This window comes from Rhagoletis pomonella, unplaced genomic scaffold (assembly GCF_013731165.1).
Source record: "Rhagoletis pomonella isolate Grant_MI unplaced genomic scaffold, Rhpom_1.0 Rhpom_scaffold_00303, whole genome shotgun sequence".
In the NCBI taxonomy this organism is placed as follows: domain Eukaryota; kingdom Metazoa; phylum Arthropoda; class Insecta; order Diptera; family Tephritidae; genus Rhagoletis; species Rhagoletis pomonella.
Window position 1 is genome coordinate 62,142 of NW_023458857.1, and position 25,691 is coordinate 87,832.

The 25,691-nt window shown below is 34.4% G+C and overlaps 1 protein-coding gene across 1 annotated transcript in view; it reads right to left on the minus strand.

The window, feature by feature from the left end:
• Positions 1-14,496, minus strand: part of LOC118750563 (octopamine receptor Oamb-like) — a gene marked incomplete at its 3' end in the record, with an annotated part of 59,962 nt that extends 45,466 nt beyond the window's left edge. Inside the window, 1 exon segment of the mRNA XM_036485299.1 lies at positions 13,722-14,496.
• Positions 14,497-25,691: the final 11,195 nt, after the last annotated feature.

A 25,691-nucleotide genomic window follows, 5' to 3' on the forward strand; every position in this document is an offset into this window, starting at 1 on the left:
TAATTAGTATAACATCAATAGTTAAGTACGTAATTAACGCTTGCGCTTCTATAAATTGAAAAACTCAAATCGTAGTTATTGCATTGAGTGGAGTTTTCTTAAATGTAAATTTTTAATTAAAAAAGTATCCACTGTAAGATTATGGACCTGTTCTAGACACGTAATAAAAGCGACAATACTGCAGCACTGATGAATATTTGCAATACTGTTGCTACTTCCCAACTGAAACAAGTAAGAAAGTTTAAATTCGGGCTGGGCCGGACATTAAATACCCGGCGCAAGTATTAAATATACATATCGTCGTTTAAAGTTCAAAACCGCGTATCGTCATTCGCTCATTTGCAGCCAAAAATTGGATTTGGTCACACAAGCTCTTGGCTCAATCATTATCCATTCGTCCTGAAATATTCTAGCCAGAAATGCGATTGCTTTATAAAAAATAGAACCATTTTTAAATATGAGTGTTTTTACTCTCTAGAAAATAATTTTTGCCACCTCACATACGCGGTTTTGCATTATCCTGATACGCGGTTTTGGATTTTGTTGATACGCGGTTTTGTACTTTAAACGACGATATGTTTTTTCACCTTTCACCGTTATATGAAAAGCGGCCGTAATTTTAGTCCGATTTCAATAACTTTCAACAATTTGCTTTTATGTGGCAAGCACAATAAAAATACCGAGTTTGGTACAAATTGGTAGAACGGTACCGAGATACATATATGTGATCATAAGTGGGCGGTGCCACGTCCATTTAACAAAATTTTATCATATCATCATCAATTTTGAATAAATTAGCTTTAATATTCACTGATTTATCGAAGATTTTGTATTTCTCTAAATTACCGTTATATGGAATGTGCGCGTGGTTCTTGTCTTGGTACATTGTACCAAGGCCAATAACTATGCCAATTGGTGCAGCGGTTACCAAGATATACACATGTAACCATAAGTGGGCGCGGCTACGCCAATTTTCCAAAAATTTATAATATGCTTATTTTTCGTCTGAAAATTATTGTAAATATCAATTTTGAGTGGATTATCGTCAGTAGTTACTTAAATATCACAGTTCTCTTATTTCTGGAAATTAGCGTTATATGGGAACTGGGCGTGGTTGCAGTCCGATTTCGCCCATTTTCAATACCAACCTACCTTGCATAACGGGAAACCCACATTTCAAATTTCGTTGAGATATTTAAATTTTTGCTCGAGTTATCGTGTACACGGACGGACGGACAGACAGGCACAGCTTAATCGACTTCTCTATTCATTCTGAGCATTTATGTATACATTTGTCTATATCTATCTCGTTTTGGCTGTTACAAACAACCGTTATGTGAACAAAATTAATATACCCTTGTGCACGCTCGGGTATAAAAACGTTGCTAGATATTCACAGCGCAGGTGATGCTTTATAATTCGCGCAACACTGCGCTTGTAATTGCATCTCGAACAACACCTATATTTTTATGAAAAACGTGAATTTTTTGTTATTTTCTGAATTTGTCAAGTAAAATTCTAAAATTCCGAATATATTTAAGTTTTTATTCCAAAAAAAAAAACGAGGTTTGGATAGTTATAGAGACTCCAATTCCTGCCAGCGAATCTGCCAAGACAGCTCATTAAGCACACCCAAGTTTGAGCGACCATTACCGGGAGCTGCTCAGAAATACTTAAGCTGATGCCACATAAAACTTTTTCTTCGCTTTGCTTGACAGATTCGCTTTGACATGATGAATTGTATGAAAATGCGCAAAGCATGCCACATAAATCGTTGAAGCTGCAGCGCGAAGCGAAAAGATGGCCAACTCCCATCTTTTTGCGCGCTTAGACAATCAGCCGGTTTAATATTTACATATTTTGTTTCGTCCAAATTCGAGTTTTCATGCAGAAACATAAAACTTAATTACATTGCTGATAATTTTGAAGCAAAATATATGAAATCCACAGCAACTTTGACGAGTAAAAAAGCGGTACAAAATTGTTTTCTTGGCGTTCATTGTGGCATACCTTTTGCGTCTGGCGCTTTGCTGGCAAAGTTGTAAATGTCACGCAAAGCTACAAAGTTTTATCTGGCATCAGCTTTAATATCGATTTGATCAAAGTATAGAATGTCACAAATATGAATCATACACACATACATTGAATTTCTACCGTATAAATTCAAGACATGCGTTTGCTTGGAAACTCTGTTGGTTATGGTGGTTATAACTTCAGCCACTTTCAATGGTCCATTACCCGGAGCTGCTCCAACATGATGAGTAGACTAACAGATGCCACTGCCTCTGGCTACAAGCTGGATATGAAATTCGCTAGGAGAAAACAACTTCTCCTGCAAATCGTGAAGCATCTGGAACGCAACTTTTACGTAAACTTGGTTTAGGTACTAGCGTTGTCAATATTTATCAGTTCATTATCGTTTACGGTGTAATATAACCAGTTAAACACTGAACTATGATGATCTGTATTAGTATCTATTAGTAATAGAGAATAATTTGCAATTTTTTACACTTTTGTAATTAATTTCGGTCACTATTATACAGTCATGTCTTGTGCCACTCCGCCATAGCACGGTTATTGCTCTCTTTCATACCACAGTAATTTTTTATACAACTCTGAATCAAAAAATTTTATGCTCCTTGTCATTATCAACCCTGATCAGATTTTACCCCCGAAGAGTACTCAAAAAGGCTTATTACTGTATATACTGTGACTTTTAGCCCATTTCCACCAAGAGCTTAACTGCAGTTAAGAGCTCAGGTAAATCCAACATGGGATGATCAGCAAAGTTTATTTCTTACTTTTTGGTTTCGATTTCTTGCACTTAATATGAGCAATTACTTCCTTGTTGTAATCTCCTTTTCCCATAGGCATTAACTGCAGTTAAGGCTTGGTGGAAATGAACTCTTACTCTGGAATCAGGTTCACCAAGGTCCACAGCGCCGGAGCGTCTTAATTTTTTCCGTACTTGACACTCGTCAGGTTAATTTCGGCGGTCACTGTAATTTGTGCAAATTCAGCAACCGGAGGGGCATAAGTTTTCATTTTTAAATAGTTCGCTATTTTTACAGAATGCATTCGGAACATACATAGCACTTTTTGTTCTAGTAATTTAGCGACATTGAAAATACACTTTTTCTCCCAAATAGATACATTAATCCTTATCCCTACTTCCTTACTAATATTATAAATCCGAAAGTGAGTTTGTTTGTTTGCTACGCTTTCACGCGTCAACTAATCAACCGATCATCTTGAAATTTTGTACACTGCTGTCAATTAGCCCAACTTAAAATATAGGATAGATTTAATCTCGATTAGACAAGGGGCGTGTCACCTCCCATACAAACGGAATTTTTCATACTGCATTACTCAGGAAATATTTTGGATATATTACTGGAACTTTTTATGGGGATATATAAAATCATTATTTACTCATGGATGAGGGCTGCCACCGTTTAAAAAAATCAAATTTAACTTCAATTACGAGAGTTAATTATTTCAAAATTATATTAAAAATGGATGTCAAGGGGCTTAAAAAAGCTGTAGTTTGAATAAATTTTGAAAAGGGTTGCCAATTGCTTGAAAAGTCAAGTTTAAATTAATTAGACGCAAGCTATCTGAAGAATTAAAATTTGGTTGCCTAACGAAATATTGTTAAGAAACCTTTAGTTTGAAAGTTTTGAATAATCTTTAAGTCTTTCACAAGGGTTGCCACCTTTTTAAAAATTTAATAAATTATTTTAAATTAAGTATTACAGTAAAAGGCGCGCAATGGTCCTGGCGCCATTGGGCCAATCATAACACACAAGAGTTCGATATACTCAGTGGTGCAGCAGATCGATTTAATTTGATATTCACGGCAGTTTTTCTAACTGGGCGATTAGCCAAAGTGGATCATAAATACGATTTTTATTAATAACTTAACTCCAGTGCCAACTGGCAATTGAAATTGTGAAACTACACTATCCTGAGAGCCACTCAAAAGCACACAAAAAACTTTGTTAAAATCGTTCCTGCATTTATGAGGATTTGACTCACAAACACACATACAAAAGAATTATATGAGTGTGTTTGTACGGTGCCACGCCCTCTTTCCAAATAGCCCATTTTTCTCCATGAGTATAAGATTGATTTCATATATCGCCTGACCAAGTTCCAGTATTTTACCATGAACACTCCAGAGATATGCAATATGAAAAAATCAGTTTGTATGGGAGTGGCTCCCTTTATACATCGAAATTTTGTTTAGCCTATAACCATCCTTGGGGCATCTGGAGCAGGTTTCTGAAATTTCAAAAAGTCGGTTCGGCCGTTTTCGAGATTTTTGAACACATATAAAACGGCTTTCCAAATATATATTAGTATAGAAGATTGGTATGAATCTAAATAGTAGGTTGCCATCTTTTTAAAAGGTTAAATTCAAACTATGCAATATTTTAAATGATTTATTATAATATGGGTATCAATCGGAATGGGTTTTCAAGTGCTTCATTTCAATATTACATGTAAGAGGTTTCCATCTGTTTAAAATCTCAAATTCATTTCAGGGGATACGTTAATTAAAAAAGTATGACAAAGAAAGTTTTTGTTTGAAAATATTTTGAAAATGGTTAAACAAATTTTAAACCTCCTGTTTTTTGATTGAGTTTTCTTGAAATAAATTTTACTCAGTGAAGCACGTAGAAATTTCATACACTCAGCGAAGCGGGTGAGGGCGATCTAGTTGTATATAAAAATATGGATCAGTAACGCCGCGTTCTCGTTGAAACTCTAAGTGATACTAAACATGCAAAGTGTTAAAAGATGCAATTTGAGTCCAATTACTTCTACCCTTTCGAAAACCTTAAAACGGAAACCATAATATGCATATAGTATATATGTAGTACTTTTAGGGATTATGTTAGTTCCAAGGCGAATTCATACGAGGTGGTGTTACCAGAGCATCTAGACGGAGAGCTCATGACCAAAAGATCCATCATTCTTCAGATCGATTGAAATTTTTTGTGAGTTTAGCTTGCTAATATGTATATAAATCGATATCCGGAGGGCTGGCTGCTGAAAAGTGGTCTTCATTATGCGTTTTTATCAGTTAAAGATGTCAATAAAAACAGATTACTCTACGTACTTCATATGACTTGAAATTTTGATAGAATTTTATTTAAGGTATATAGGAAATGAATTCAAGTTTGCCTACCAATTCTTATGGTCTTAAAGTAATTCCAGCCTTTGTTGAAAGTGCATTGCTGCAACATACTTTAGAGGGGTGTCCGTGAGTGCGGACGCGGGGCAAAAAACGTATATCGTTAAAATGCCATGGCGTATGAGTTATTTATCAACATCAATATTTAGTTCGGTTACGCTTAAAAGCTAGTAAATACTCATTCACCTCGGTTTGCTCTTTATTTGCAGATTTTTGCAAATAGTTGAAAATTCATACAACATTTTACGGAAATAAAAACAGTAGTGTTTTTGTTTACACAATTAACTTAATGAAAAGAAAATTCTTAGAATTTTCCGCAGGAATTTCGGGAGGAGTTTGAACGTCCAAAACCTCTACCTGCGTATGCCCCTGATCTAGCAAGACCGGTTTTTAAATTTTTTTTTTGCAAACCTTCTACAGAGAGAGGGACAAAATGAAGTAAAAACGAAGCAAATCCGTTCTTTAGTTATGCGACAACACATGAATAGCAACTCATTTTTATATGTAAAGATTTTTGTCGACTGGTGGCATCCCTATTCAATTTTTTTTTGTTAAATTCGTTTATACATTCTCAGTAAAGTACATTATTGCGGCTTATGTAAATTTATTTATTTATTTTTTTTTTGATATTTGAAACATGTGGCAAAACCGGTTTTCAAATTTCTTCTTTAAATTCATTTTAGAGACAGAAAGATGTAAAATTAAATAAGAGCGAAGCAAATCCCTACAGACAGAAAGACACAAAACGAAATAAAAACGAAGCAAATCCGTTGAGCCGTTCTTGAGTTATACCGATAATTCTTTTACTAAGGTACATCGGTTTATATGTATATTTACTAGATCGCCCTCACCCGATTCGCTGAGTGTATGCAACTTTTACGTTACATTGAGTAAAATTTATTTCAAAAAAATCAATTCAAAAACAGAAGGTTTAAAATTTGTTTAACCATCTTCAAAATATTTTCAAACAAAAAATTTCGTAAACTTCTCACTTGTCATGCTTTTTCAATTAACTTGTTCCCTGAAATCAATTTAAGATTTTAAACAGATGGAAACCCCTTAGATGTAGTTTTGAAATGAAGCCCTTTTAAAACCATTTTGATTGGTTCCCATATTGTAATATTTCATTTAAATTATTGAATAGTCTGAATTTAACCTTTTAAACAATTGGCAACCTCTTTGAACCTCTTTCGTCTGATACTCAAATAGTGATACATATTCAAAACCTACCATTCATACCAATCTATACTAATATATATTTTGAAAGCCGTTTTTTGTGTTCGCAAAGCTCGAGAACGGCCGAACCGATTTTTTTGAAATTTCAGAAACCTGCCCCAGATGCCCCAAGGATGGTTATAGGCTAAACGAAATTTCGATGTATAAAGGGAGCGTGGCACCTCCCATACAAACTGATTTTTTCATATTGCATATCTCTGGAAGTGTTCATGGTAAAATACTGGAACTTGGTAGGGACACGTATTTCGATACGGTACGAAACCATATTGATACCTTTGGCATTCGATACCGATATTTTCTACTCGATAGTTTTAAAACGATGATTTTGGGAATCGACTACCAGAACCCTAGTATCGTATCGAATGTCATAAACTCACATTCCAACACTGAGGGGAAAAAATTTTAGAATAAAAAAAATACGTGCTACATTGAAAAAAATACGCATATGAAAGAGCACCAACCTCACTCGTTTTAAATTTTAGTATATACGTTATAAAATATGTGGTTGTGAAGTGCACAGATGCTTTTTCGTAATTAAGAAGAAGAAAAAATTTATTTTATGTTCCGTCTGATGGTAATTGAACCGGGACCCTCTTGGCCGCAACCAATTGTATCAAGCATCTTTGCACACTCAGCTACAATCATACATGTGAAAGTGTTTTCAAATGTTGTGTTTGAATCAACATCACAGAGCGCGATTAGTGCATTATGTCATACCATGTATGTGTGTATGTGTTGTCACCGCTGTGCATGCTTTGTATACATATACTTTCTTAATTACATATGAAAAAGCATCCGCGACGTGCAAGACGCCATCCGTGTAGTGAAAAATGCTTCATTTTAGTACGGGCGTATTTGCATTGAATATTTCCATTGTTGGGTATGTATAATGGAAAAATCCATTTTGTTAAGACTTTTCACTTGATTTAAATAAGAACATTTTTAAACGGTAATCAAATAAAAGACTTTTATTCTTACAACGCGTCTTTTTTCTCAGTGATGGATAATGTTATTAACAGCTCAACCAAATATTACCGGTGAGAGTTTTTCTACGCACGCACGCAAGTCAAATTACAGAAGTTTGCCGAGAAAAATTTGAATTCATAGTCGCGCCAAAATGCCAATTGAGCATAAATGTCAAATCGAAATGTCACGCAAGACAAATCTTGGAATTTGAGTTAGCTTTTTACGCACGCATATAAGGTTGGCATGTATCAATTCCTCCCGATATAAATTGGGCTTTAAAGTGCAGAAATTTGTACTATGGTTAGGATTGCATGTGGTGGGATTTGAACTCGGGGCGTCGGTGTTTAAGTCAACACCTCAATCTCTACGTGTTGTAATAATAATAAAGTCCGGCGCTTACACAATATCTTAGTGTTTGGCCGAACTTCTCCTCCGATTTGTCGCGTGGTCCTTAATGTTGTGGCACAAAGGGGGTGCCTACAGTTTTATGTCGACTCTGAACGGCGATTGTATTTTATGGGAAACTGTTTTTCATTTTCAAGGTTTGCGCACTTCTAACCACTACACCCCTATGGCCTATATGCGAGACCTACCCTGCAGGGAAACCGCGGACTAGTGAATCAAATTTCTAGTTCCGTACTAGGTCTTTATCGCCAAAAAGGAACTAGGCCGATAGGAACTACATCCCCTCCAGTCCAAAATCGGCGAAAAGTGGTACTTTTAAAAAACTATTTTTTTAAGTTTTTTTCACTAGAAATCTATATCTAAAGTGATGAATTTCGAAATGGTTCGGAACTATAGAAAAAGGGATGCAGAACGAACTAGATCTAGATTTATCGAATTTAGAACCAGTTCGGAACTATCGAATAAGGGATGCAGCGGGGGGCTTGTTTAGTTTACATAGATATGTGTTCAGCGGCTTTTTCGTTCAAATACGCTTCTATTCTGTGCTTCGCAGATGCTTTTTCATAGCTTGGTAATGCAAAACTAAAATTTGTGTTAACATTTCAACATCTCGGGACAGTCTGGAAACTAAGAAATAACAGCGAGCACCTCTGCAAACCCAGCTACAGCCAAAGGTATGTAAACGTACATTTCTCACAATCATTCAAACAAATTTAATTTCAAATTGAAAACACATTTCTTCCAAAATAACTTAAAATCGCACACACGGAAGAACCAAAAAGATTGAAAAATCTTGATACTTTTTTCTTTTGTCTGTCGATTTTAGAACTGGTTCGGAACTATAGAATTTAGGACTAGTTCGGAACTATCGTAAAAGGGATGCAGCGGGGGGGCAATTGACACTTCCTAGGACATCGCCATGTTAAATTCGCCAGTTGCTTGCATGCAAAAGAGATTTATCGCGAACCAGTACTGGGTCTAGAACTAGAAGCGCACCAGTTCAGAACTAGAGATTTTCCCCACAGGGTATATACATGTACACAAACATATGTACATACATACAAATATATATACAACCATTCAAACATATGTATATACATGAAAACATTGCTGTCCATAAGTCAGTACATCTACGAAGCTCGTTTGCTTCATCATAAATATATCCATACAAACATATGTATATATGTACGAATGGATGTAGTTACGCGAAGCACGCTTGCATCATTTATACATATGTATATTGCTTGGTAGCGGCAGAGCTGAAATGCGCAATGAGTTCGTTCATACATACATATATATGTATACTACATACGTGCAATCAAACATACGTAAATATATACATATGTAGGTACTCGTATCCGTCATGCGTCGCTTTATTTCTTTTTTCCTCTTCCCTATACTACCTATATCTTCCTTCTCACTCATGTAACGTTTTCAGTTTTAAAAATTTCACTCTCCATTTTTGCGATACCGCCGCCTAAGAAGTTTCACTTTAAAAATCATTTTGGACGAGATGAAGTTTGCGGGTCTGCTAGTATTATAATATTTCATTTAAACTAATTAAGTTTAATTTTAAACATTTGGCAACCCATGAGAACGACTTCAATATTATTCAAAACTTTCAAACTAAAGGTTTCTTAACAATATTTCGTTAGACAACCATATTTTAATTCTTCAGATAGCTTGCGTATAATTCATTTAAATTTGACTTTTCAAACAGGTGGCAACCTTTTTCAAAATATATTCAAACTACAGCTTTTTTAAGCCTCTTGTCATGCATTTTTTAATATAATTTTCAAACAAATAACTCTCTTAATTTAAGTTGAATTTTTTTTTTTTTTTAAAGATGGCAGCCCTCATCCATGAGTAGTTAATTATTTATATATGTCCATACCATAATTGTTTACCAAAATTATTTCCTGAGAAATGCAGTATGAAAAATTCCGTTTGTATGGGGGTGCCACGCCCCCTTGCCTAATCGAAATTAAATGTATCCTATATTTTAAGTTGGGCTTAATGACTGTAGAGTACAAAATTTCATGGTGATCGGTTGAGAAGTTAAAGCGCGAAAGCGTAGCAAACAAACAAACTCACTTTCGGCTTTATAATATTAGTAAGGATAAGGATACTTCAACAAGATGTCTGCTTGATGTACGCTCTTTTATTGGTTAATGAACCTTCTTACAATTCTGCTTGTATCCAGAAACATTGCTTTCACTATTTGGAACATTATCTGCGACATAGAGAGTTCCGCTAAACTTTGTATGTTCGTTTTTGGTACTATGGCTGTGGCTGATATGACTACTGGAAGTATTCGAATAGTTCTCATTCCCCACAGTTGCTTGGCAAGTTCAATATATTTACTTATTTTAAGTGCATATGTTGTAGTTAAATTTGTTGTCAAACGTACTGATATATCGATAAGCCAGCAAACTTTTGATTTTTGGTCCACAATAATTATGTCAGGTCGGTTTGCGTCTATTCGCTTATCTATGGTTAATGGTCTTCTTCTTATTTGGCGAGTTCAACAAAGCACGCCAGTCGTTTATTTTCTGTGCCAACTGACGCCAATTGGAAATGCCAAGGGAAGCCAAGTCCTTCTCCACCCGGTCTTTCCATCTCAGTAGGGACCTCCCTCTTCCTCTGCTACCACCAGCGGGTTCCGAGCTAAATACTTTCTGAGCTGGAGCGTCGGTGTCCATTCGAACGACATAGCCAAGCCAGTGGAGCCGCTGTATTTTAATTCGCTGCACTATGTCCATGGCATTGTAAAGTTCATAAACTCATCGTTCCATCGTCTGCGGTACTCGCCGTCGCCAACTTGTAAATGCCCGTAAATCTGCAAAATCTTTCTCTCCAATACTCTAAGAACCGCCTCATCGGATGTTGGTATTGTCCATGCTTCTGCGCCATATACCAGCACGGGCATGACGATTGACTTATATAGAGTGTGGTTTTCGTACGTCGAGAGAAGACTTTACTCCTGAATTGCCTACTCAGTACCACTTGTTGGCAAGAGTGATTCCGGGTTGGATTTCCATGCTGACATTATTATCGGTAATAATGCTGATGAGGTCGATGTCATCGGCATAAGCCAGCAATTGCACGCTCTTGTAGTAAATTGTTCCTGAGCGATTCAATTCTGCAGCTCTTATTTCTTCTTCAACATTAGTCTAAAGAAGTCACATAAAAGGGAGTCGCCCTGTCTGAAACCCCGTTTGGTGCCGAATGGCTCGGCGGGGTCTCTATGTTTTACGAATAAGTTCAAATGTTTATAATGCAATCAATAGAACCTTACGAATTCGCCGCGATTTGTTACGGTTCTCCCCGTGCAATATAACCAAGGCACTAAGTAACGTGCGTACTTTGGTTTGCAAGATGCATTTATTTAAGCAGAAAGAAGGCAATGCCTTTGTTCGGCATTTCTTCTTACTAGCTTTCTGTCTTCCAAGGCGCATTCATATATTCATGTGGTAGCAAGAGTATAAAAACATAAAATTACCTTATAAATTATATGCACAATTATAACGTTTATGCGTAGACAAATACACGAAATCATTTCATGGATCTGAGTAAAAACTCAGTACATAAACTCCACTTCGCCTATAATTAAAATCATGAAATGGTGACATGCACTTAGCTTCTACTCAAACGCATGAAATGATTTCATGAATTAGCCTACGCATAATGGTAGTAAATGACAGAATGAATTACAACAAACACATCCTTTTGACATAATGCAAGCCGAAAACGTTGGTTCAAATCAATCCGCAATCAAGTTGGACGTTTTGCCCACAAACATTGCAGTTTTGCGAGCAGTCTCATTGTAAAATCTCATTTTTACAATTTCATAGTTTCGGCTTACATTTATAAAATTCAACGAAAGCACGTACATATTTCGGCTGAGTTATCCATTTTGGGTTATTTAGTGAACAAAATAAACGCAAAATATTTGGAATGAGTTCATACAACATGGCCATTAATATAGCGACGAGTTGTACAACTTGCAAGAAAATAAAATTTTTTTAATCTTTCATACAACTAAGACACAAATTCATTCAACAGACCCACAATCGGTGCAATCTAGAGCAAAGCATCACCAAGTTGAACCAACGGTCGATACCTTTTATGGCTTTCTTGAAGAAACACCGGGGCGAAAATTTCAACTGCTCCTGTAACGCTACCTTATATTAGTTCGCTTTGCTATCATTCTCACATATGTTTGTTCATCAGAGTATATCAACGAAAGACGAATTCATACAAAGTGATAGCGGGAGCACAGAAACTACTTTAGAAAATTATACGCGCAGTGACAAACATGAACAAATGTACAAACACATCATTTTTGACAATCAGTGCAATTCGCATTGATATCAGCGAGCAGCGTTGCTAGCTAGTTTCTATGGTTTCAAGCTAGATACTGGTAAATTTCTCAAACTGGTGATCTTCTATGTGTTGTTAAGTTTTGTTTTAAAGATAATAAATGGGTAAAATATCATGGTAGCTTATAATTACACATAAACGTGTAGTTTTATTACAACTCGGCAATTTTCAGAAGTACTGTCATAAATTTATTTCCTTTAGGCGTATTCTGTCTAAAAAAAAATAAAAAATACAATAACAGCTAAAATGCAAATAAAACATCTCTAAGAGGTAAGTGGTTTCACTTCAAAACTCTTCCTGAACATAACCTTCTCATTTGGTTTTCTGTCTTCCTTGATCCCATAACATATATACATTTATGTACACAATTATTGTATATTTTATGCACGGGACAAAGGTTTGGACGAATGATTTAGGTTTAGGGAAGACTTTTATGGCTTCAAGATAGATACTGATCAATTTCTCATACAACTGATGATCTTCCTTGTGTTGTTAAGTTTTGTTTGAAAGATAATAAGTGGGTAAAGGATCATGGTAGCTTACAATTACACATAAACCGCATTTGAAACTCCTTTATCTTAGTTACAACTCGGCAATTTTCACAAGTACTGTCATAAATTTATTTCCTTTAGGCGTATTCTAAGTATGTCTCAAAAATAAAATAAAAAATACGATAACAGCTAAAATGCAAATAAAACATCTCTAAGAGGTATGTGATGGGATCCCGAGTTCATTCAAATCGCATTTTAAAAGACAGAAACAAGCTCTTAAGGTGGTTACTAGAATACGAAATTGTCTATTAAAGATGTTTGACTTTCGAGTCCCTGTGGTTAATAATAATAATAGATTGGCGCTTACACATACATATGTTGATGTTGTCACGCAAAGCGGAGGGACCTACAGTTTTACGCCGTCTGCGAGCGGCGATTGTATTTTTATGAGAAGCTGTTTTTCATGGCAGCAATACACTCGGAATTTTGCCATTGCCTTCCGAGGGACGACCGCTGTTAAGAAAAAACCTTTTTTCTATATTTATTTTGCGATGTTGCTTTGACCAGGGCTTGAACCCAGGTGCTGTGGAGTGGAAGCGCGCACTGCTTACCACTACACCACAGCGGCCCTGTGGTTAGTTAAAAGTTTATTTCCCTGTAGAACTGATTTTATGTATGTATGTAGATACATATATGCAATTTTTGTTAATCCCATATCTCGATGCTGGATGTCGTATTTTAAGTATAAAACACGCAAGTGGTTTTAAATACATATGTATGTATTTGTGTATTGCAATGCACATTATGAATACGAAACGTTGTATTCTAAAAGCGGTTGCCTCAGACTCGGCCAACACCGCTTAGGCGGTTGTAGTTCCGAACAAGAAGAAGGAGAGTAACGCCTGTCCTGCTCTTTGAGTAAAACGGTCTGTGATAAATTTATTCGCAATCAAAATACAAATATATGTATGTCCTACATATGTACATAGTAAGCCTCCAATAATAAATCTAACATTTTAAAAACAAGTTAAAAGAATTACCTTCAATTGAGTTTTGTGTGAATCATCCACCTCTTATAACACAGCATTCAATTTTGTTTGTCGAGTCAAGATACACCCGTTAGGATGTACTTACGAAAAAACTTTTTAACAAACTGAACTTCTTTGTAGTCCATTTTGCATAACTTCTAACAGTTTCATGGTTTGCTTATAAACCACTACAAAACCATTAAATACAATTTTTGAGGTGAGTTTACGTAATGCACATGGCTAAAAATTAAGTAGGTTTAGCAACTACTATTGCTAAACAACTTTTACTAAATTTGATTCGAAAACGCTAGGGTTACAACTTCAACTTATCACAGGAATCTACAACATATTTATTATCTTTATACCTATAACACAATTTATCACTTTCACTTCTAATTAAGTAAAAGGATTTTTTTTTACTTTTCATTATTTCACAATGGCTAAAATGCCTTTTTAGTGAGAAAGGTTGTTACTAAAGCAGACGACTTCTCCATATTAACTGGCAAACAGTCCACTACGACGGAAAACTGATACAACACGTCAATATAAAGCCACTAAGGCAAAATATCCTTACAACACTAACACTTTCATAACTAGTTAACATTCACACATCTAGACACGGCACTATTTGTCTTTAATATGCACAGACGTTTCATTTTCTTATTGTTGCGTTGGTTGGTTGGTTTTTACGTCAGCTTGTTATTTTAGTTACTGTTTGGGTTCACGTGTTACCTCCAATTACTCTAGGTATCCATTCAACAACCAAACAAATAGCAACAAACCGACGCGTAAGCAATTCAAACACAAACTAATTTCTATAAGCAGTTGCTGTTCAACCTGTGGCCAGCAGACGGTTTACAAAAAATACGCAAACCTTTCAATGTGAATAGAAAGCTTTTGATATGAATGCATCAAAGCTTTTGTGGAAACTATTAAGTTCCATATGTGTGTACATAAGCTTGCTGATAGCTTGGTTTCAGTAATTGAGGGTGCAAAAGGTTTCTTCAGTATACAAGTACACAAGTATACTAGCTTCTGCCAACCTTGAAAATTTTCGTGAATGAAGACAACACTGCAAAAATACCTATCTACTGATATACATACATACATATGCATATATGATAGGTGCGTATACTACATATCGCACGCCCTTCTCATGAGAAGCACAACTAAAAAAAACTTAAGGTCGTCTATTGTCCATAAATCAATTCGTATTTATCTCCAGTTAATGCAAATACTCTTTTCATCATGATTATGTTCTCTAGTAAAAAAACAAATGTTATATATATTTGTATTAATTGCGTTGAGTGTACGATCCACAAGGATATATAAGGATCTGATTGTTGAGTTATGTCGCTTTTAAAGAGGGTGTGCGATATGTATGTATGTATGTATGTGCATTACGGTGGTCAAAAGCAAGTAATGTCGGAATTTTAACGCTCTCACCCCCTAGGATTATTCTATATCGAAAAAATATAACCCAATTTTTTGTTTTGAAATCATGAAATCAGTTTTCCATGTATTTTATATAGGGAAAAACAACTTTTCGTAGAAATGCTATGGAAATCTTGAAAATCAATACAGTATATTTTGCTTTGCTGCCTTTATGCTTAAGTGCACATTTAAGATACCTACCCCAAAATGCGCATCTGAGACATTATTTTTAAAATTTATAAGGAAACTGCTCTGATAGATGCATTCAACATACATGCACATTGGCGATACCTGCCTTAAAAATTATGCAACTAGTATCAATTATCAAAGAAAGTATTACGTTTACCTGCACTGGCCCTACAATTACCTAATTTTACAAGCTTTTATTTATTTTGCTCATATCGCAGAACAAAGAAAATGGGTATCAATTTATGTAGTTAAAAAAATAATAAGAAACCATTCGAAAAAAATTTCGCTTGCATTATTTTCTACGTGATAAGTGCTTTTCCATTATTTGGTTTCATAGGGATTCGGATAACTTCCCCATTGAAGTAGTAAAGAAAATTCGCTTAAGTGCCTTTTTCGGTTAGGTGCACAAGTTTTTCGTGCAAAGAAGGATGTGCAGCTAGGCAAAATATACTGTATTTCTTGATCAGAAAACTATGGTTCTCTTCAGGAGACTCCAAAAAACAATACCCAATTGTTTATTTAACCATTTTTTAATACCAAAGATTTTTTATTATTTCCCCCATTGCATTTTCTGACATTTTCTGGGGGTTTTTGCGGACCTATAAAATATAGTTACTATAAAAAGAATGGTTAAATAAATAATTGGGTATTATATTCTGAAGAGGAACAGAGTTTTGCCGATCGAAAAATATTGGTTTTCAAGAATTATATACCATTTCTACGAAAAATGTTTTTTTCCCCAAATAAAATACAAAGAAAACTTTGAGCGCTTTGAGCGACCTCTAAATATATTTTGATTTCAAAATAAAAGAATAGGGGTATATTTTTCAGTATAGAACAATCCTAGGGGGTGAGAGCATAAAAATTCCCGCTTTACTGTTTTACATGCCTTTTTGGACCACCCTAATGTGCATACATACCAAAAGTGTTGCACATAAAGGATGCTACCCAACCAGCAAAGGAACGTACGCTTTGAGGGAAGTGCGTTTTTATATCTGGAAAGCGTCAGAATAACAATAGCCGTGTTTTATTTGTCCAGAAATTTAAGCTATTAGCTTATTTTGTATGGAGGACTTTCCCAACATAATTATATTGGCTTATGAAAAGCTATCTTGGCTTGTATATTGAACAAGAGGCATTGCCATTCAGCATCAGAAATTTTCTCCTTCAGCCAATCAGAAAGAGGCAAAAACTTACTTTGACAATATTTGCAGTCAAACAACTGTCAAAATTAGGCTAACATAGGAAATAAGCTAATTTCGTTTCATTTGACCAAGATTTAGCTATTTGCTTGTGATGGTTGAATAAAACATGCCTAATATGTTAGTTGGAAATAATTACTCTGACCCCAAAAATGTATTCTCTCAATCGTGCTCTGACCCAATACTAGATGCAATCCCGTATTCCTCGGACAAAAACTAGTACAACTGCCAAAAAATAAAAATTCGCTCAGAGCGAGAGAGTAACATTGAAAAGTACGGGATCGCTTTCTAAAAATACTTTCAAATTCATTAGAATCCACTTTAACAAGTGCAGAGTGCACTTTTCTTTTGTTAACAATTTGGTTGCAACACACTACAGCTGATCGTTTGACACATTTACCAGAATTTACCAGCAAAAAAATCTCGGACTAAAACTGGTAACCAGCGTTGCCGTTTTGGTCCAATTGGACCAAAATTGGTAGCTTCATTCTCCGTCGGCAGTTTGGTTGGTTTGATGAAGTTTTTGGCAGGCAAAATTGTGTTGAAAATACAATCAAATTGAACATTAAAATTTGTTTGCTTAATTTAAGTTTACACGTTCAAAACACTGCTTTCACTTTGCTTACACGTATAAGATTTCTTTGTTTTTTTCTTTTCTTTATTTTATTAAATAGACAATTTTCTGCAAACAAAAACTCACTTCCCAAAGCTATGACCGATTAGCTGTTGCAATGAACGAGAAATTACCTATTGTCTTGAAAGAAAAATTGGTGATAGGCAATTTGCAAAGTGTGAGTGTATTGGTAATAAAAAAGGGTCAGTATATGCAAATTGAATCAAATTTGGATTTTTTTATTGAAATGCATAAAATGTCTGCTTTTGTTTATTCACACACAAAAAAAAATTTTTTTTTGATATGCATTGAATCAATCTCAAAGAGATTTACTTATTTTACAAAAGTTTTTTATTCAATAACTTAATTATTTTATTTAAAGGCCCGAACTTCTTTTGTTTAATCTGAAAGATTGGTGTGAATAATTAACCAATACTGTAAACAATATTACGTGCAGTTTTAATTTTTACTGCTAATTTGTGTAGCTAAAAACCTTGCAAAACCGAGAAATCTCGTTTTAATGATGAACCAATTTTGGTAGTTTGGAAACTGATTTGGTAGGCGTTTTGGTACCTAAAAATATTTTCAAGCGGCAACACTGCTGGTAACTTCTGACAGAGAGATAACCGTATTTGCTCTCTTTTTTGTCCTCTCAATAGTCAGAGAACCGAGTACGCGATCGATTTCCAGTAAAATCTGACTATTTCTGACTAGTCCGGACTCGTACGGGATCGCATCGGGTAAAATCCTGTAAAAATGTCAAACAGCAAAATTACTCTCTGAAGTGAGAGTAAAAAGTGAGTAACAGCAAAAATTACGGGAAACCAAAAGGTGTTTTTCTGTAAAATCGTCAACCAGTAACCGCTTGATACTTTTCATGATTTTACAAGGAGAAAAAGTTCGGGTAAATTCTTTCAACTTCGTTTCTCAACACAACTTTCCAAAAACTGCCCTCATTTAAAAGATTTCGGAGTACGGGATAATTTTTCCTGTAACTTCCTGCAAGTTCGTGAAAAAACCTGTAAGTTCATGGACTGCTGGATAAGAGCTAACAATTGTAAAAATGCTGATTCAAACCAATTATTTGAAAACGTATACATATGTACATATGTATGTACACACATACTACATATAGCCCGTTTAATAATATAAAGATGTAACTCAAAATTTACGTTTTTGGAGATTTCGTTATGCAATTAATAACCTTGATAAGTAGAATATGTTCCGTTTAACAGATAACCAAACTTCCCAAATATGGCGAAGATATGTTTATTTCCATCTGTCTCTTTCTATATGAACTGTATGAATTGATAAAACTTTGATTGCGTTTTCCCACAAAATTGAAATTTTGAAATACTTCTATATATTATTAAACGTGCGATATATGGTACATATATGAAAACCGATTGAATGGGAACACGAAAACATTACAAAAATGCGGCATCCCTGCCAGCAATTGGAATATAATTTTGTCGCCTATCGCCTCGATGTCACATCTTCGTCACTATTGGAAGCTATGAAAGCGATAGTAACTCATTTCACAAAACCAAAGAAACGTTTCTGTCGCTTTTCTATCTCTTAACAGGTGCACGGACGATTTTTACTCTTTGAAGTTTTCAAAATTAACAAGGCAAATCTTGAAAGTTCAATCTAGTAAAATTATAATTTTGTTTCCTATTTTATTTTATTTTTTTCAGTTAACGTGTTATTCGGTTTATTATGTTAATGCCTTTTTACCATACATTTCTGGAAAATGGAGTAAGTAACTCTGCGGCTGTGGTTGCAAGCTCAGAGGTATCCCAAATTTCCAAATTAAGTTTTATCAAAAATTCAACCAACAGAAGAGTTTTCTTCAACACTTCAGACAGTCGCCAGTCCAGCGCTGGCCTGGCTCACTTGATTGGTAGCTACTGGCGTAATGTAAAATAAACTGTTTGAAAATACCGCTTCATAGGAGGTGGGCGTATATGTTAAGGCGCGTTCACCGTTCGTGTTCGGACAACTTTTTAGTTGCTCTCAAAACAAATTTGCCGGAGAGGTTGCTGAAGTACAGTTCACCGTTCAGTTCGACACATTTTATTTTGTTCTGTAGCAAATAGCTGATGATATTGTTGCCTACATACGATTTTGAGGGCAAATAACACATGCAATTCGCTGCAAACGTATATAAAGGAGAACGCGGCAACCCGAATCATCAAGTCGTTCAGACAGAAAATCAAAATCAATTTGATTCGAACAAAGAGTGTTCAGCACATTTTTGTTGCGCTCTCAGTGAGACAAGTTGGGAATGGAACGCGTAAAATTACTAACAAAAAGTGTCCGGACACGAAAGGTGTATCCGCCTTTAGTGGGTTAAGTTTATATTTACAGTTTACTAAAATTCACCAGGGAAGCTTATGTTCCAATTTGAAAGATTTTCGGTCTACTTTCATTTATAGCCGATTTCTGTGTGGAATGCTGCCACTGTTCGCTGGTGGCAAATTTTGTTCCCTGGCATTACTATTGATTTGTCGGTGATTTTTCTAATTTTATGTACGTATTTTAGAAAGTTAATAAATGTGTTGGTCAATGAAACAAAAAAAGTTAAATACACTTAGGCCTCTTTTTGTGCGGTTTATTTTTATGCGGATTTGAATTTATGCGGTTTTTTAAACCATTTTTTCGCTGTAGAGATTTTGCTTTTTTGAGAGTTTTTATTACTTTCTTTCAGTGAGTAAGAGACAATGCTTCTGATAAATAATTTTTCTTTGTATTCTTCATGTATTTATTGTGGTATTTTTTTTTTGTTTTTGGTTACTACAGATAAAATTTTATTTATTTCATTAATGTTCAGTTTTATATGGAATAATAAGTGATGAAGTGAAGAAATTATATTTTTTTGCTTAATTTTTTTATGCGCTTTTTTAGAATTTTTTACATGGAGTATCTGAATTTATGCGGTTTTTGAAAATGCTGGAACGCATCCCTTTTTTGTTTGAAAGTAAAGAACTTTTGTATGCGGCTTTCTGAGGAACGCATTTACCGCATAAAAAATACCTAGGTGTATTCAAGATTTCGCTCGTTATGAGCCACCTCTAAATTTTCGCCGTTTTTAGTCTATTTAATCTCATAATCCTATTGAATTAATTTCATATCATATTCGTAAAAAAAGATAAGAAAGGTCGGCGCTGTTGAAAAATTTGTGCCCAACGTTTTCTAATGTTAAGTGATTAGAAAGTTAATAAATTATGGATTTTATGTATTAGTACTATTCAGGGCCATCGAGAGAAAACTCGGGCCCAGGACTAAAAAATCAAGGGCCCACACAAATATAGATTGAATTAATTTAAAAGCATATGGCCCAAATCGCCGAAAACTAAACCAAGGGGAACAATACATATTAATAAGAATATCCTTCCTTCAAATATGAAAATTCATTTAATCCTGAGACATCTTTAAACGAATGAAAATTAAAAAATCACAACATGAAGTTAAGGGTTGTTTATATTTAAGGACCACCGTTTTTTCCATTATACTTGGTTCTTTTCGCTTGCCTTGTATTACTTTGAAGTTAATAAAAAAAGTATTCGACAAAATAATCAGTGATTAACTAAATTTATAATAAAGTCGGCAGCATTTTCTAATGTAATGTAACAGGTCAGAAGATAATTTTGATATGCCTTCTTAAGTAAAGCCATTCCAAAAGCCCTACCCAAGAAGGGCTGAAAAAAGGGCTCCTTGCATGCCTTCTAGAAGTACTTATCCATTTACAATTTACGCGAATGCATAAATTTATATTATTTAGCATTACAAATGAATTTCAGTAAACATTTTAAGCTGCAATAGCAAATATTTGATGGAAATCGTAAGCAAAAGTATGATTTTTATTTTATTTTATTTATTTATTATTTATTCATCATTTTTTATAGTGTATTAACAATGAATTCATGTTTGTATTCAATACATATAAATACTATACTGCATAAGAAAAGTAAATGGAATTTTTTATATTAAAAATTAAAATATTACTAAATGCCCTTACAATGAACATTAGTTAATAGACTTGATGTAGGGTGATATGACTATTTGCTAATAATGAAAATATTATTTTAGAGCTAAGAAGAGTTCAATACAAAACCAAGAGACTTGAGAGAGAAAGATATATTTGTAAAGGTATTTATGTGCTATAGTACCATAATTACAATATTTTGTTATACTTTAGGGCTACAATATCGACCTTATAGTGATTAAAATTAAGCAGATATATTTTAACATTTTTTTGAAATAAGATAAGATTTCTAATGATCTGTACAGAAGCAGGAAGAGAGTTGAACAATTTGCACGACATGTATGTATAGAAACTTCTAAAATGAGACGTGTACATGTACAGATGGAAGTAAGTTTTTATAAATTAAAGAAGCAACTTTAAAAGAACTCTTCCAAAAGGCCTTCTCAAGTGCGTCCTATTAATGCCCTTCAATTTGTGCCATTCCATACAAAAAAAAGTAAGTGCGCCTGGGCCACAGATCTAGATCCCTACCTCTACGACTGTTCGTTCTAATTACATTTATGTTATTCTGTTTTCCTTTATCTTCATTTTTATCTTTATACTCTATTGATAACAAAATCGATAGTAACATCCAATAAAATATCGATAACAAAACCAATAAAAAATCGATAACAAAATCGATGAAAAATTCGATACAAATTTCGATGGCAAAATCGATAATAATATTGGTAGCAAAATCTATTATATCGATAAAAATATCCATAAAAAAATCGATAAAAATATCGATAACAAAATCGATAAATATCGAAAAAATTCGATAACAAAATCTATAAATATCGATAGCAATATCGATAGCAAAATAGATAAATATCGATAACCAAATAGATAAATATCGATAACAAAATCCATAAATATCGATAACAAAATCGATAAATATCGATAACCAAATAGATAAATATCGATAACAATGTCGATAAATATTAGTAACAAAATCGATAAATATCGATAACAAAATCGATAAAAATATCATTACCAAAAATTGATAAAAATATCGATTACAAAATCTATAAAAATATATGTATCTCGGTAGCCGTTTGTACCAAACTCGGTATGATTATTATGCTTACCACTTAAAAGCAAATTGTTGAAAATTATTGAAATCGGACTAAAATTACGGTAGCAAAATCAATAAAAAAGTCGATAAGAAAGTCAATAAAAAATCTATAATAAAATCGATAAAAATGTTGATAACAAAATTGATAAAAATATCGGTAATACAATTGATAAAAAAAAATTCTATAGGAAAAATCGATAACAATATCGATAACAAAATCTATAAACATATCGATACCAAAATCGATAATAATATCAATAACAAAATGGATAAAAATATCGATAGCAAATTCGATAAAATATCGATAGCAACTTCATAAACAATATCGGTAGCAAAATCGATAACAATATCGGGAAAAAATATCGATAACAAAATCGTTAAAAACATCGATATCGATAAAAGAATTGATTATTATATCGATAAAAACATCGACAGAAAATATGGGTAACAAAATCGATAACAAAATTTTAATAACAAAATCCAAAAAAATATCGATAAGTTCCGAGAATCCCGAAATCTCTAAAATCCCGAAATAGTTACCAGAGTGAGTCTCTGTGTCTCTATCTATATCTTAGATGGGCACACCAATACAGTCTCATTTTGTCATGGCATTCGTGAATCGCGCTGAGTAACAGTTGCCACTTTTCTATATTGTACAAAAGTGCGTCGTTTTTTGCGCGTGTTAGAAAACGCTATTACAAATTTATATTTAACTAGCTTACCCGGCGTACTTCGTCCCGCCCAAAATTTATTTTTTTATTGAAATATTTGGTCCAACGTTTTCGCCAGCAATTCACGTTCTCGTTTGGTTTTGTGGTCAACAGAAGGCATATACTCCATTACCGTCTTAAATAACCTGATGAAAGCGTTATACCGGGAAGAAGTCCTTGCAGCTCGATAGTGAATCGTTCTTGAATCTGTATAGTCTAGTTGGTGGCAATTTCCAAACTGGTGAGTATCATTGATCCACATTCTGTTTAGTCAACGTAAAGCAAGGACCGCAGGGTCAAGGTGCAGGAATGGTATTTTCAGGGATTGAAGTCAGAAGTCCAAGCCTTAATTTAAGCCTAAGTGGAATTTTGCTTAATTGCGGTAGGTACTCAAACTTCCCAAAATCAGTTTTTCCTGTTCAACAAATAACTATAAGTGACCATAAAGCAAAGGTGCAGGAATTTGCAGGGATAGTAGCCGAGATTTTCTTTCTTTAATCAAAGCCTAAGTGGGAGGTTCTACCACCCTTTGTTTTTTTGCTAGAGCTTCTCAAATATTGCAAAACCGCGTTTCTTTGACACTGACCTTGTTTTTCTTAAAATCTGGAGCTGACGGAAACTTAATGCTATGTTAACATTAGCTGCATCAAATTTGTTTCTATTTTGTTGGCGTGTGTAATAACTATTGTTAAATAACCAATACCCGCATGTTTGCGGCGCCTTCAAACACCTTTCGAACTGTAAAACAATGACTCAATTCTATTCTACGCATATCTATAATACGGGTATCGAATTTCAAGCAAATCAGACCATAAATAAGAATTTTTGAAATAGATCGGTCCCTGGTCCAACTATCAGAAAAAGATTAACCAATATTTTAACCCTGATAATAAGCTACCTACCCGCCAAGCAAATCGGACCATAAATAAGGCTTTTTCGAATAGATCGGTCCCTGGCCTACTTAACGGGAAAAATGGATCCTATATGGGGGTTTCCAGCGGAAGGTCCACCACGACAAAAAAAATAAAAGTTTTATATCTAACGTATTTACGGGCCGATTTGTCTGCTTTTTAAAGTGCATACTGGCTTTGTAAGTAGAATCATGTTTGCATAAAATGGTCTTCCTAGGTGGTGCCAAGGTCGAGATATTTCGAAAAACCGTATTTATGGTCCGATTTGGTTCGAATTTGGCGTATGTGGTTGAAACATAATAAATCATAGATTTTTAATAAAAGTCAAAATATAAAGTATATTCTACATAAAATACAAGTCTTATTTGCGTTAAAAATTCATTTAAAAGCAATATTAACAAAAATATAACGATGGAAATTTATGTCACGTGACGCCACGTCACGTCACGTTTCACACTTGGGGTTGTAAAATAGAATTTAAACAATTTGCATTAATTCAAAAAACTCTAAAAACAACTAGAATTGCTCCAAATCATATTAAAATAAGTTTCATGAAAATAGCCATCCACTATTCGCAGAGTTTTGCGATTTTGTAAGAAAAGAAAAAATCAACTTCCATTTTTTGTCACGTAACGAACCTCTCTTTAAATGCTTATATTTCAGGACCAAGCAGTTCGATTGATTTCATTTTTCGGTTAAATATAGAACTAATTATGTGCTATACAATGGCCCAAAAAAGTTAAAGAAAGCAAATGGTATTCCTTTTTTGTATCACATTGAAATCGTACGACTGTCACGTGCGCCACCATGGGAATGCCCATATGCTAATTTAGGCAAAAGGCTACCTACGTACCAAATGCATTTTTTAGCGTACCTCGACCCCTGCCCCACATATCGGAAAAATTAAAACTTTGTGCACTCCTTCTAAACACCTTTCCAAAAAAGCAGCAACCATTCGAATCGGTTATGAAACATATTTAGGTGAAAATTGTTCCCAATTGATTCATGTTCACAATGAGTTTCACAATTATCCAAAATTTTCCAAGCTTCACAACGAATTTTCCACCTTAACATTGTCCAAAATCATCATTCCATACAAAAAAATAAATTTTCGATTTTTCCAATTTCCCGACTTTCCCGGAAAGTTTTCCCAAAATTTTCTATCGTAAAAACCTTCTGTGGTATGGGGTGGCTCCTATAGCTGCATTATTACATCTATTCCGTGTGTTGCAATATCCACGGAAGCAGCAGTTATGAAGAAAATGATTTAAAAACATTAGACAAATTCTCTACTTATATGTTTGGCTTTCCTTTGTTTTATTTTTCCAACGTCAAAAACTGGACTTTTTTTTGAAAAAGTTGGTACAACAAAACATACGAAACACGTTTTCTGTCAGATAGCTAATATGGCGGATAAGAAGAAGTGAAACTACCCGGAAAAAAAGAATCGTATATGCTAATCTAGGCAAAAAGCTAACTACGTACCAAAAATTTTTAGCAAATCGGACCATAACTACGATTTTTTCGAATAGATCGGTCCATGGTCCACTTCCCGAAAAAAATATCCTATATGCTAATCTGGGCAAAAACCTACCTACGCACCAAATTTTAAGCAAATCGGACGATAAATACGATTTTTTCGAATAGATCGGTCCCTGGTCCACTTCGCGGAAAAAAGCATCCTATGTGCTAATCTAGACAAAAAGCTACCTAGGTACCAAATTTAAGCAAATCGGACCATAAATACGATTTTTTCAAATAGATCAGTCCCTGGTCCACTTCCCGGAAAAATGGATCCTATATGCTAACATAGGCAAAAAG